The following is a 12,400-nucleotide window of genomic DNA, read 5'->3' as shown; positions in this document are numbered from 1 at the left end:
TCTATTCTGCGTTATAGAGTTCCATGTTAGTAACTTGATATGCGGTTGAACGTATATTACCTTACAGTTAGAGCAATAATTAATTTTTAACTTTCCTGAGACAAATTTTTAAATAATACAAAGGGTATCGTTTTTACTGATCTGGCATAGTATGATATGAATATATTTAAGACAAGGTACATATAGACACGTATCACGTAACTGATTAAAAAGTCCACACGATTTGACCTTTGGTCTTTGATGATTCGTCTCCCTCTAATCAATCAAATATATAAAATGGAGACTTCACTGAAGATATGCAAATTATAATACCTACCAATGAACTCATAAAGATTTTTTTTAGCAAACGCTGACCGATTGATATTCCGTCAGCTTATGTAATATATAATCTAAATACCTAAGTACATAAATACCAACTATTAAAACTATGTCCATTATTATTAAATTGTCTGACATATCATATACCAACTAGTAACCGCTGGGTTTTACAAAAAATTTCCTTTTTCTCTTGCCACTTTATTTGCACGGGAATGAACGCTAAATGGACTACATCGGTTGACCGTAATACAAAACAACAACTTCTGTATTTTTTAATATAAGTGATTTATTGTCTTGTATTCATTCAAAGGCTATAATAACATTCGATCATTGTCTGAAATTAGATCTACTCAGGACCAGATTTGATATCAAATGTAGAACTATGTTATTGCTTAACCTACTTAGTCACATAAACCAGTTCAGTTAGGAAACAAAACTGCTGGTTACATAATATTTTGCAAATACAATGAGACCATGCACAGATTATATTACCATAGAAAATATAGTATACTTTTATAGTTGTCGGTTTCTTCACTCTGAACCAAAAAAGTACCTGGTTCTATTCCCGGCCAGAGCATGATGAATGACTAACTTTTTCTTATTGGCCTGGGACTTGGATGTTTATCTAGTTATACATGTATTTAGTATACAAAATAATACTTATCATTGAGTTAGTACCTGTTCTCGAACTTACTTGAGACTAAATCAATCTATGTAATCGGTCCCGTGACTATTTCTTTATACATATAATATTTGTTACTACTAAAAGAAAAAACCACCATCAATTAGCTGTGTTTGGTTTTCCTGTTAATATTAATTCTTCTTTTCGTTCTTCGTTTCGGTTCTAGATGAATCCCTTGCTCTTCTTAAGAGAGGTTCAACCGGCACTTAACTTTCAGTAAAGAACCTGTAGTTTTCCCAATGTTATTGAAGTTTATCTTAAAGTTTGATAACAGCCCTGACCACCCTCAACAATACTATGAAAGCGACAGTCTTTATCACCATTTATAATAATTAATGTCAGAATTATCAGTGTTTACGTTTTTATAATAACATTTAAGATATCGGAATTGCTCTTAATAAAATAAATAATGACAGAATTTACTCGATACATGGTTTTTATTTATTTGGCCGTGGGAATTTTCGATACAGATTTCGATTAGAACTTGACACCTACATTTTTTCTTGCATATGTGTCATAGGATCCGAATATACCTAATATGTAAAGTTCTTAATTTTTTTTTATTTTTCTTAAATGTGACATGTGTATATTCCACAAGAAGTCAAAAACTAGTTACAAATATCTAACGCACAATCTAGTTTTTGATTAAAAAAAAATACTTTTTCTATTTCACTTCTCATTGTTGTGTGGTAAAGAACTTTGGGGATACGCATTTCCCTCGTAAATGGCAGGCGACAGTATGTAGCCGTTAAACCACATCCCCGGCCATTTATTAAAAGGTCTGGAGGACTGCAATTAAGGACAATCATTCAATTACCAGTACATTAGGGTGCGGGCAGTTCCAAGTAAATGTCGACCGTTGCCATGGTCACGATTTATTTTCAGATCTCACTAAAAATATAATTTACTTAGTTCATTCGTTTTTATACATGCAAACACGTAAAGAATTTTATAGCAAGTTTGGCCCATCATTATTGTTTGAACACTATATTGCTTTGATATCAATACAGCTTATTTTCATATTCATGAATACACGAACTAATATGACCGATTTATAATTCTATTTCTAGGTTAGTTATTAGACGAAAAATAAGGTTTTTACGTATTTTACGACCACGTAATTACAGTTCTTAAATTCTTTGTTCTAGAAGTATTTAACCTGAATAAAAGCGATAATTTCACGAAATTGAAATGGATCCAACCAAATTCTTGGTAGACTTAATTATTTTTTTGCTCTTAATTATTTTAATTTGTCTGATGTCATTACTTCTGGTCGATGGCCTGCTTTTATGATCTTGGTAACACATTTGGAGTCATTAAAACGTTAACATTCTTACAACCGTGCTGGAATTAATTTTCTCGTTTATTGACATTGAAAAAAACTCAGTTACGACATCTAGTAATTGCTAAGTAATCGTTAAACAGACATGGGAATCGTAGTAATCAGTCACCAATGCTCTTTTTCTACGCACCTTCCCCTTTTGATTTTGTTATATAACATCGACCAGTATCCAAAGACCTCCGAACTCACCTCTGGGGCTTTACCTCTGAGTATACTAGAGCGACACATGCGAGGGAGGGTGAGTCAATTTATAGTGGGCAGACAAATTCTCAGAGACTAGTATAGTCATCGCCCGTGTCGTTACATCCCCTTTTTTCTTTGTTCAAGAAGCGTAACGCCACGCAAGTCAGTTCTCAGGCCTATGCCTCGTTTGGACCGATTTAGTAGTGTCGGGTTGACTCATAAGTTGCGAGTAAATTAGTCATCGCCCGCTCTTTGTTGAATGTTTTGGGTACAATTTAAGGGCTCACCAAAATAGCTTTTGTTTTCCAAATTTTAGTACCCAGTAAAATAAATTAACTCCATATAAATTAAAATCAATCTATACTTAGTTTCCCAAAGTAAAACGTATTAAGCTTCAAAATAAGTATACACACGTCAAAATAATCGTACGTTGTGTACAAATATTCTTTTTGATTGCCAAAATGGATAAATGCTCACCAAATATTGTTTCACTAAAACAGTAACATTGATACCTAAATGTACAGTTCAAATTTGCTTTATTGTAATCAAATTATGTAACCAAAATCCAAAATATATTATGGTCAAGCTAAGATTACGTAATATAAACGTAATATATACGTAAAATATAAAGTGCCATTGATTATTTTTAAGTACAAATTAATCTTATAAGATAAGATTGTATAAGACTGTAATTATTGTGTTCCTTTTGAAGTGCCATTGATTATTCTTAAATTAATCTTATGAACACTTTAATAAAATTTCTGTTTTAATTTAGATTTTTTATTTCCTCATCTACCAATGGTTTGTTTCATTGTATACCTTAGTCATTATGTGTTGCAATAATTGACAACAAAGTAATTATGTAACTGCATAAAAATATATAATTATATGCATAATGCATTAATTATGTAACTTGTGTTTGGTGTAATCAATATTATATTTGGTATGAAAAAAATATTTGCGGTTGACTGTCATTTTTTCCCTCAGCATAGATAACTAAAACGAAAGTAATAAAATAAAATATTGGTAACATCTCCTTGGCGATAATTTACAAAATTTGGACTCAAATTGACTTTAAAGGTGTGTATTTATTTTTATAGAATGTAATAAAAAGCAAAATAGCCTTATTTCTAGAATATTTTATGATACACAATTTGGTGAGCATTTATCCGTTATGGCAGGCATTTCGAATTTATTGGAAGTAATATAGGTGCATTTCTGGTAGGCGTTTAAACACAAGCCGAATGTTTTGCTGGCCTCTGAGTATATTGACCGTTTGCAACACTAAACTTACTGCACTAAATTCTCAGTTAAACGCACATATCGGCCGATGATATCAATATTATGTACAATATATATATGATAACTTTATACATTCTTTTAAATAAAAATTATACCTCTTGTAAATTTCAACTGAATCAAAATGAATATGGCGATTTTGTTATTATCAGATTATTTTCATGACTATTATCGTATATAGTATATATCCAGACTGTTCAGTTGCCAAGATTCTGTTTTTCCTTGGGGCGATATTAACGCAAACATGACGTGTGAAATCATATGTATTATTTTAAGAAGTGTTCCTTTTAACGAAGGAAGTAAAAAATGACTTGCAAGTCACGTATTTTGTATATCATTCAAGAGGTAGAGGCACAAATGGTAGATTATCTCAGTTTTGAAGACCGTTGACTCCACGATCTAGCAAACCCATTGTTTTTGGACCCACCACGTCGTATACCCATTTATTCATTGTGTCATTAGTAAATAAATTAAGCTCGACCCACTCACTGAGAAATACTGCGATGGAGTTGAAACAGAGCTTAGCAATGAGAAATATTTCCTAACCATGCAGACTACCTTCACTTGTAACCTTGCGGGTATTGCAGTGTACTACAAGGCATATTTCCTTGAAATTACTTCCGTGGAGGGTTTTCAGCCTTTCTTAGTGTAACTATGACAGTCTTTGTCACTATTATCTTAATTAACCTTCTATTCTTTCATGTTATTTCCAATACCTGAAGTTAAATGCCTAAATGGTAAAATAATCATTATGTTAAGGACGTCCTGGCGAATTGTCAGGTCCTGAGTACCCTAAACCGATGAGCTTTCATGAAGAGAGAATGAGGATAAAGCGAAAATCTGCAGGATCGTCGCAATTGAAAATATGTATTCTCTGCCTACCCCTCCTGGAAAGTTTTTTTTTTATCTATGAACTGAAACATAGCAGTCGAATCAAGATACGAATATTTTAACTGAATGCCTGCATATTAAATACAAACGTTTTGTTAGCAACAGTCTCCGTAAATTATATATTCTGACAGATTCGTGGGTTCATCGAAATGAGCGGATGTCCGCTAGCGAAATCAATATCTGACTAGACAGGATATGCCCGATCTCGGTCCGTTTAATTTAGTTGTTCAGTTATATTGGATATGTGAGAGTTGTTTGCCTCTTACGATTTCTTTGCTGATTATTATCCTCCTCTTATTATTATGCCCATATTACTTTTCAACATAAAAACGCACGAGATTTTAAAATGGTCAGAACATTCCACACCCTTTATTAGTCAATACTGGCCAAGTAAAAAAGTTCTATATGTATAGTGTGTGAACCCGACTATGGTTGAAAAAATGATCTATTGTTTGCTTCGATACAAATTGGTTCGTTTTACATTATAATTGATCTGAACACAGATACCACGCGTTTCCTGTGTCTCGAATTCCATTTCGTCATCCTAACGACCATTATTCAAAGTAACCAACCGACTTATATCATCCACTGTAACGACTTCTTTAGTTTTTGTTTCTGACGTGTTTTTTGTACATAGGTCAAAAGATTGAATCTCTCTGTCTGTTGACATAGGAGTGAGCGGGATGGAAGTTAGTTCGGTTAGTGAAAACGCAGTGTAAGGTAATGTACCGACTCACGCGCGGAGTTGATGACCGCGAGGCAAGCCGCGAAGGCCGCACAATCGGTCAGACATCCAAATGTCACGGTCGTACGCAGAGCGACAGGAAAACTGCGTCACAGATGAAAAAACGTGACTCACTGACACGTAGCACTAGCAAATTAGCGCACCTTATTATTTTAGCGTCCGCGAGAATCAGCCGTTTTACAATTTGTCACATTCGCCACTCTGCCTGACACACAACAAGAGTGACAATGACATTGGCTCATATTCAACGCGGAAAACGGAAGTTCCAATGATACATAGCATCATATCCTAGTCAGTTTTATAGAAATTCTCGAAACGTTATTTGAAATAATTTCATTCCGTGCATAAAACTGGGCATTGTGATATTAAATCGTAAACTGATATAATAACTAGGAGATCGACGTTGCTTTTACGACTGTCAAAAGTGTATTTCTAATAATAAAATGTCTCAATTTGGAGGGGGCAATGTTTTATCACTGCTGTAAAGATGTGGTATTAACAGTTTTTATGTTGGACGGGGTTGCTGTTTAGCACTTGGATGTTAAGGTGGAGACGATGGCGAGTCAAATTATTTTTTTGATTTCAGTAATGGCTTTCAATCCATACTAATATTATAAACTAGCTGTTGCCCGCGACTTCGTCCGCGTAAATTTCGAGTTGAATCTTGATCATATTGTCAGATACAGACAGTCAAAAAATGTAAAAAACACATTCTCTATGCGTTTCAGTCAAAATATTAAATGTACAGACAAAATATTTTTACCGTTTTATTACATGTAGTATTTTGAATTTCAGTTTTTTTAAATAAAATACTCAAACAACACAAAAAAAATATTTATGATTAAAAAAATATCTTGTTTTGTTGGGGCTCGAACTTAGACCGCCAACTTCATAGTCTCACGCACTAATCACTGGACCATCGAGGCCGTTGCGGTGGTGTCGAAATTAAAATAGACTACATATTATGGTCACGTCTGTATCCCTTTCGGAGTAGACAGAGCCAGAGACAGGCTTGAAAAGACTAAATGGCCACGTTCAGCTAGTTGGCTTAATGATAGAATTGAGATTCAAATAGTGATAGGTTGCTCGCCCATTGCCTAAAAAAGAATCTCAAGTTTGTAAGCCTATATCCCTTAGTCTTTTACGACATCCATGGGAAAGAGATGGAGTGGTCCTATTATTTTTTGTATTGGTGCCGGGAACGTTTTTATGTGAAGGGTTGATCTGTAAAACAGGGTTTAAAGCGTTGAAACGTGAATATAATGATAATAATTCACCTTATCTAACCGGAGGTACGGACGCGGCGAGTTGCCGGCGTGTTTTTATACGCATTATAAATAGTTCTTTATTTGTAACCGACGTGTGTGCGTGACTGTACGTAGATCCATATTAAAATGCTGGAGTTTTCAGAAATTTATTATCGCAGATCTGTTTTCAAAGTAATGTGTCTCTTGCTACGTTTTCTAGTCATAACCTTTCACTATAACGTAATATTAACGTGAATAACTTAACAACAAAGTGAGCTTATAACATAAAACTTTGTTAATTTATAATGTTTCGTAATTAATGATAATTGTAGTAAAGAAAACTTACTAATATTGATGTCAATTTAGGTCTCACTTAATTTGTTACCTGTTTTAAAGCTTTAAAATATCTAGCTTAGATCAAGGTAGGCAACTTATTAGTAATAATAAATTACCTATTTCAAAATAAAATTAAACAATTTCGAAGAACTTCTGAGAATATTGAGAATATGGTGTTTCTGAGAATGGTCGACTGTCACTTGTTTATTTTTGTCTATGCTTTGGTTAAAAAAAATACTACGCTTTAATATCATTTCGTTTTATGGTCTTTCCTCGAAAACTTATAGCTCGAATTCGATTGTCAGTTTCCAAAACCCTACTGATTTGCTTAGTCATAATGCTTACTGCAAGAGTAAATACACTCTATACATGTTACCCTCTTTCTGTCGCATTTGGTTAAAAAAGAATAGGAGTAACTACTCTATGACTTATAAAATATTAGTTAAATGTGCTACGATTAACATCGTCAAAAATATAATTATCTATCGTCAAATATACATTGACATGAATTTAAATAAAACACATTAACACCTGAAATTGACTTAATTAGCATGTAAAATGTTTTATCTACACTGCAGCACCCTGCTTTGTTCATCCTAAATCACGCTAAAACAATCCGACTTAATTATGGAAATTCGAGCTGACTTCATAGAAATGTTGTATTTTTCTGAGATAGTAACAAGAATTTTGACAAAATGTTTTATATAAAATTACACAACAAACGACACATATGATCAACAACTACACCACGTATACCTATTCACATTCCAAACAATCTTTCAAAAATAAACCTCATTGCTGAAACTATAAGATTCAAAACGTAATGAGCCGCCGATCTTTCCATAAACACCACATTTCCGTACTAAAGATACAGAGTTCGTTGACCCCCAACCTGAGCAACCCGGCTTAGCCCCTGTATTGGTATTGTGTCATACTGACGTATAGACGAGAGTACTGACCGTTTTCAATACATATATATGACATACGCATAACTAATACGTAACTGTTAATTTTATTTCGGAAAACTACGCAGTTCAATGATAAATAAACAGATAACACGTGGAAATGGAATATTTTGAAAGAAAAACATTTTCAATCGACATTAGGGAAATATACTTCTTAAATCTACATTTTATTATTTTTACTAGGCCTTGCTTCTCTCAACGGTATTAAGGCCATAGTTACTCAAGCGAGTTCAGTACAAAATGTGGGCAGAATCGTGCGCCGGCGGTGTTATGAAAAATTTATTATCGTATTTACAATTCACATTAAGGCTTACAATAATTGATTCGATCAAACTTTCTGGTGGATGTGAATCTCTGAATGTAGATTAAGATTGCTAGTGCGCAAGGTACTTCTTCAAGGTACCTTGGCCGCCTCTTACAACATCACGGGAAAAGAGTGCTTCTATTTCCAACTTAGCCTTGCTAAAGTGCCCCAGTAAATAATAAAATATATCCCCCATCTTGTATTTTACCACATTCCCTTAAAAAAAAAATAACAGTCATGTTAGATTAGTCCACACGCCTAATAAAACAAAGAAAAAATTCAAGGCAACATTTTTGAGCGTTTTTCTAAATCGTGATATGGCTTAATTTGATGATACGCTTGAACGAGACAGCCGATGTCTTATCTCGCTCGCACGGTACCTGTTTTTTTAATCTACCTGCGTACCATCCCCATGTGTAAGCGGGATGATTCACACTGAACATTGTACAGTCGTCGCCAAAGGTTTACTCGTATGTTTGTATGAGGCCATTTTGGATTCCGGAAATTTTATTGGCATTATTTGATAACTTTTATTTTTGGCATAACTAAAAGTCATAGTTTCGTTAAAATTTTCATAATGTAAAATGTTATGCTATACGATGATTATGCAAAAAAAACAACTACGTATGTAGTAGTAATGTAAATAGCATACTATTTACATTTTTTTTGACTCAACTTGGACCTGTTTTATGGCCTTCTCTATATTTTCTTCCCAAATCCCAAGTATATGAGCTTATCCTTCCTTATCCTATTGTCGGAACGAATGTCAAAAATATAATAATATCATCACTTCGTGCGTTACGAAGTAGCTTGAGCTTGACTCCATAGTTATTTATAGTCCGTCAAATCTCTTACATTCCTCATGAAAGCCAGATTTCGAGCAAGGTTCAATGAATAACATTAAATAAACAAGTGGGCGCAGCGCGAAAAGTTAATTGTATTACCAGGATACTCCGCAAGATAATTTATTTATTTATACGTTTCTTCCCGTTTCATTGACCACGTGTAAAGTAATCTCTGAGGTAGTTTGTGTTGTAATTTCGAATCGTCAGCAACACAAAGATTCAGTATTATTATCCGATAAAAAATCACCAAACTTGTTAAAATATTATACTCATGTATTTTGCATGCGTCTGTACATTATTAATGTAACGAAAAATGCGGTGTCTTAAGTTCTTGACCTCTCGGTGGTTGAACGGATAAATTATACTGTATCGATATGAACAAAATAAAATTACTTAGATGAAGGTTTTGGGGTGACTGACCCGGAAAATTGGATGCGGTGGTCTTTGATTTTATTATGCGCCTGCGTCTGTGCCATATAGGTATATATAGCTCCAACAATCTTTTTTATTCATATAAAATATCTAATAGGTCATTGAGTTATGGTCAGTATGGTCATTTAGAAGATTTTAATAACATCATCATTTATATCGTGTAACTAGATTTCTCTCTTCCTGGGGAAGACCTAGGGTCCGTCTAAGACCACACATTAGACGTTAAAATTTAAAACTCAGAATAATGAACAAAGTGTCTAGTAGATTTTTACATTCACTAATATGTTTTGAATCCCTAATCAGAGCTGTATTTATAGGTATTTTCCTACTCTATACACATTTTACACAAATCAATATTATAAAAAAATATCAAAAACCTACTTAAGTCTTATTGCAAATAGAAATTTAAAAAAGAGTCTTATGTATAAAACTGACCAAGACCGGTAACCCCATCAAAAGCGCATTACTCAATAACAAATACAGTATACACAATATAAATCACCATAAAATGTTACACCGCCACAAATGTTTCTTCATGTTTCCCAAACTACCCTCCTGTGGCATTTCCCTACTCATAATTCTGAATTATGTAAGGTTAGGATCATAGGGATTAAAGAGTTTCCCGTAGGTATAGGGAAGCGTATTATCATAAGATGTAAGTTAATAGGATTATGTTCAGTCACGAAATGTGCTTTGCGCTAAATTGTATTAGGAAAGATGAGAAGCCTAATTGGTAAGTACACCCTTATTTTAGACGAAGTTTTTGTGACTAGGTGTTTCTCGAGCCTCCGCTTTTGTGGGAATTGAAACTTCAAGTGAGTTTGGGAAGTAAGTTTATCATATTCATTGCAGAATCTTTCTTTTATCAATCCGTCTATTTAGATTTAGTATAATTTTCTTACAAAGCACGCGTGTCATTTGCATATTTCAAGGTAATAGTATTACTTTTCAAATAAATGTAATTTGACTACGAAAAATTAAATATAGGTAGTTAGTTGCCTTAGAATAAAGAAACACCCACAGCGATGAAAACGTTCTGCAATGGCACCACAACCGCAATAGTGAATGATAACAAGATAAATTAAATGGTGTACCTTCAGCCCCCAGACTGTATAAATCGACGGTCCATTCCACTTTTATAGCACTATTTTTCGATCGAAGGCTCGTCGAATTAGGCCGCTTGCTCACTGCCATCTGCAGCTACAGAAGCACCACTCAAGCTATAAAAAAAAACGCACGTAGAGCACTCAATGACTTTTTAAATTTCAGTTAAACTTTTTTTTCGTTTAACTTTAGGCCATATGAGTTATTCTTATTTTCGAGAGCAATAAATAAAAGTGATGTAAAATTTAAGTACCAATGTCAGTGTCAACCGGACTATTTCATCACATACCTTTGTTTAAACGTTGCTTTAATACTGTCATGGTACATTACCATAAACGCAGCAACGGAAAATCAAACAGAGAAAATTTGGTGAGCTGGGGTGTGCATCACTAGATGATTTCATATCCACTAGATAAAAAGATATAAGAGAAACAACTGCAACTATAAATATCCAAGACGATAACGCTATAAATATTTTATATTACGTTGTAATGGATTGGATACCTAATAGCTGCCCTTTTTTGCAGCAGGTAACCGGAGAGGGACCGTGTCGGGCATTACGTCGCTAATGCATTTTAAAATCGATCCATTCAAGACGTGTTCGCTTAAAAATTTTGGAATATTACCGTTTATACCTGTTACGGAATATTTTGTTAAGTGTTAGCGCGCCTTATATTTTCTTCAGTAATATTTTGTTGAGGTAGTAAGTATGGATATGGTATAACGTGAATTTTTTATTGATCTGTGAAACGTTATTTTTTACTCATAGTTCTTATTTTTATAAGCATTTCTTCTTTAGTGGTAGTCTTATTCTAATCGATAAGTTCATTTTATTTTATTATGTTTTGAACAGGATGATAGCATAAATGTTTATTTCTTTTTGGAAATTTGTCAGCCGATTGCCACTAATTGCACACTATATATATCTTCTCTCGTCAGTACTTAGTACTAGGAATAAATTTAATCCTACATTCCAATGAAGACTCATTTCATCATAAACTCGTCATACACTGTTGCCGGCTCTCAGTCGTTACTCTATAAATACGCGCAAGTCATTTCAAGTAACTGACTGCCCTTAACCCCCCGTTCAACTGAGCAGCGGAAACGAGGCTATTTCAGTTAGTTAAAATAAATTGAACGTTAGTTGGAAAGTTTACGCGCCCACATTTTACCGTCTTCCGTTCAGGACAAAGTTTAAATTGTTTATCGAAATTCTACAGTTAAACAGAGATTAGATCTTAATTGCGCTGTTTTATAGACTTTTGCCGTGATAATGAAGATGCTACACATTGACCTTTAAAGATGTTAAACAAAAAGGAAACTGCTTAATAAATTCAAAGATGGGTGACGGGAGAAAGGTCAAAGCTATACTTTTAATTCTAGCATGAAATACGAGTATGTACTTTTTTTTTCATAAACTATAAATCTTCAAATTGTTGTACAAAATTTGCTTGCCAAATGCAACACAGTCTTATTTTGCGCATCAATTACATTGTTGAACTTCTTATGTGCGATGAAGGGGATCCATTCTTAGTTCATTACATTGTTCAAATGGTCGCGATACATCTGAAATATATCAGTTCTCAGATAAGGTCTTTTTCTGTTCCCCAAATCTACTAACACAATCAATCAGTAATAAACTATGTATATGTCTTGTCAATATTAGTGAATAGCTGGTTTGGTGGGACACTTTCCTTGGCTTTGTCA

General features: G+C 33.8%; 1 protein-coding gene across 19 annotated transcripts in view; it reads left to right on the top strand.

Annotated features, from left to right (window-relative positions):
* The window catches only part of LOC106135600 (brain tumor protein), a 342,528-nt gene that overhangs the window by 226,750 nt on the left and 103,378 nt on the right, over window positions 1-12,400 (top strand). The gene's annotated exons all lie outside the window — the stretch shown is intronic.

The sequence above is a fragment of the Amyelois transitella genome, chromosome 21 (assembly GCF_032362555.1).
Source record: "Amyelois transitella isolate CPQ chromosome 21, ilAmyTran1.1, whole genome shotgun sequence".
Lineage (NCBI taxonomy): Eukaryota > Metazoa > Arthropoda > Insecta > Lepidoptera > Pyralidae > Amyelois > Amyelois transitella.
The sequence above is the reverse complement of the archived record's forward strand: the minus strand, read 5'-3'. Positions and strand labels throughout refer to the sequence as shown.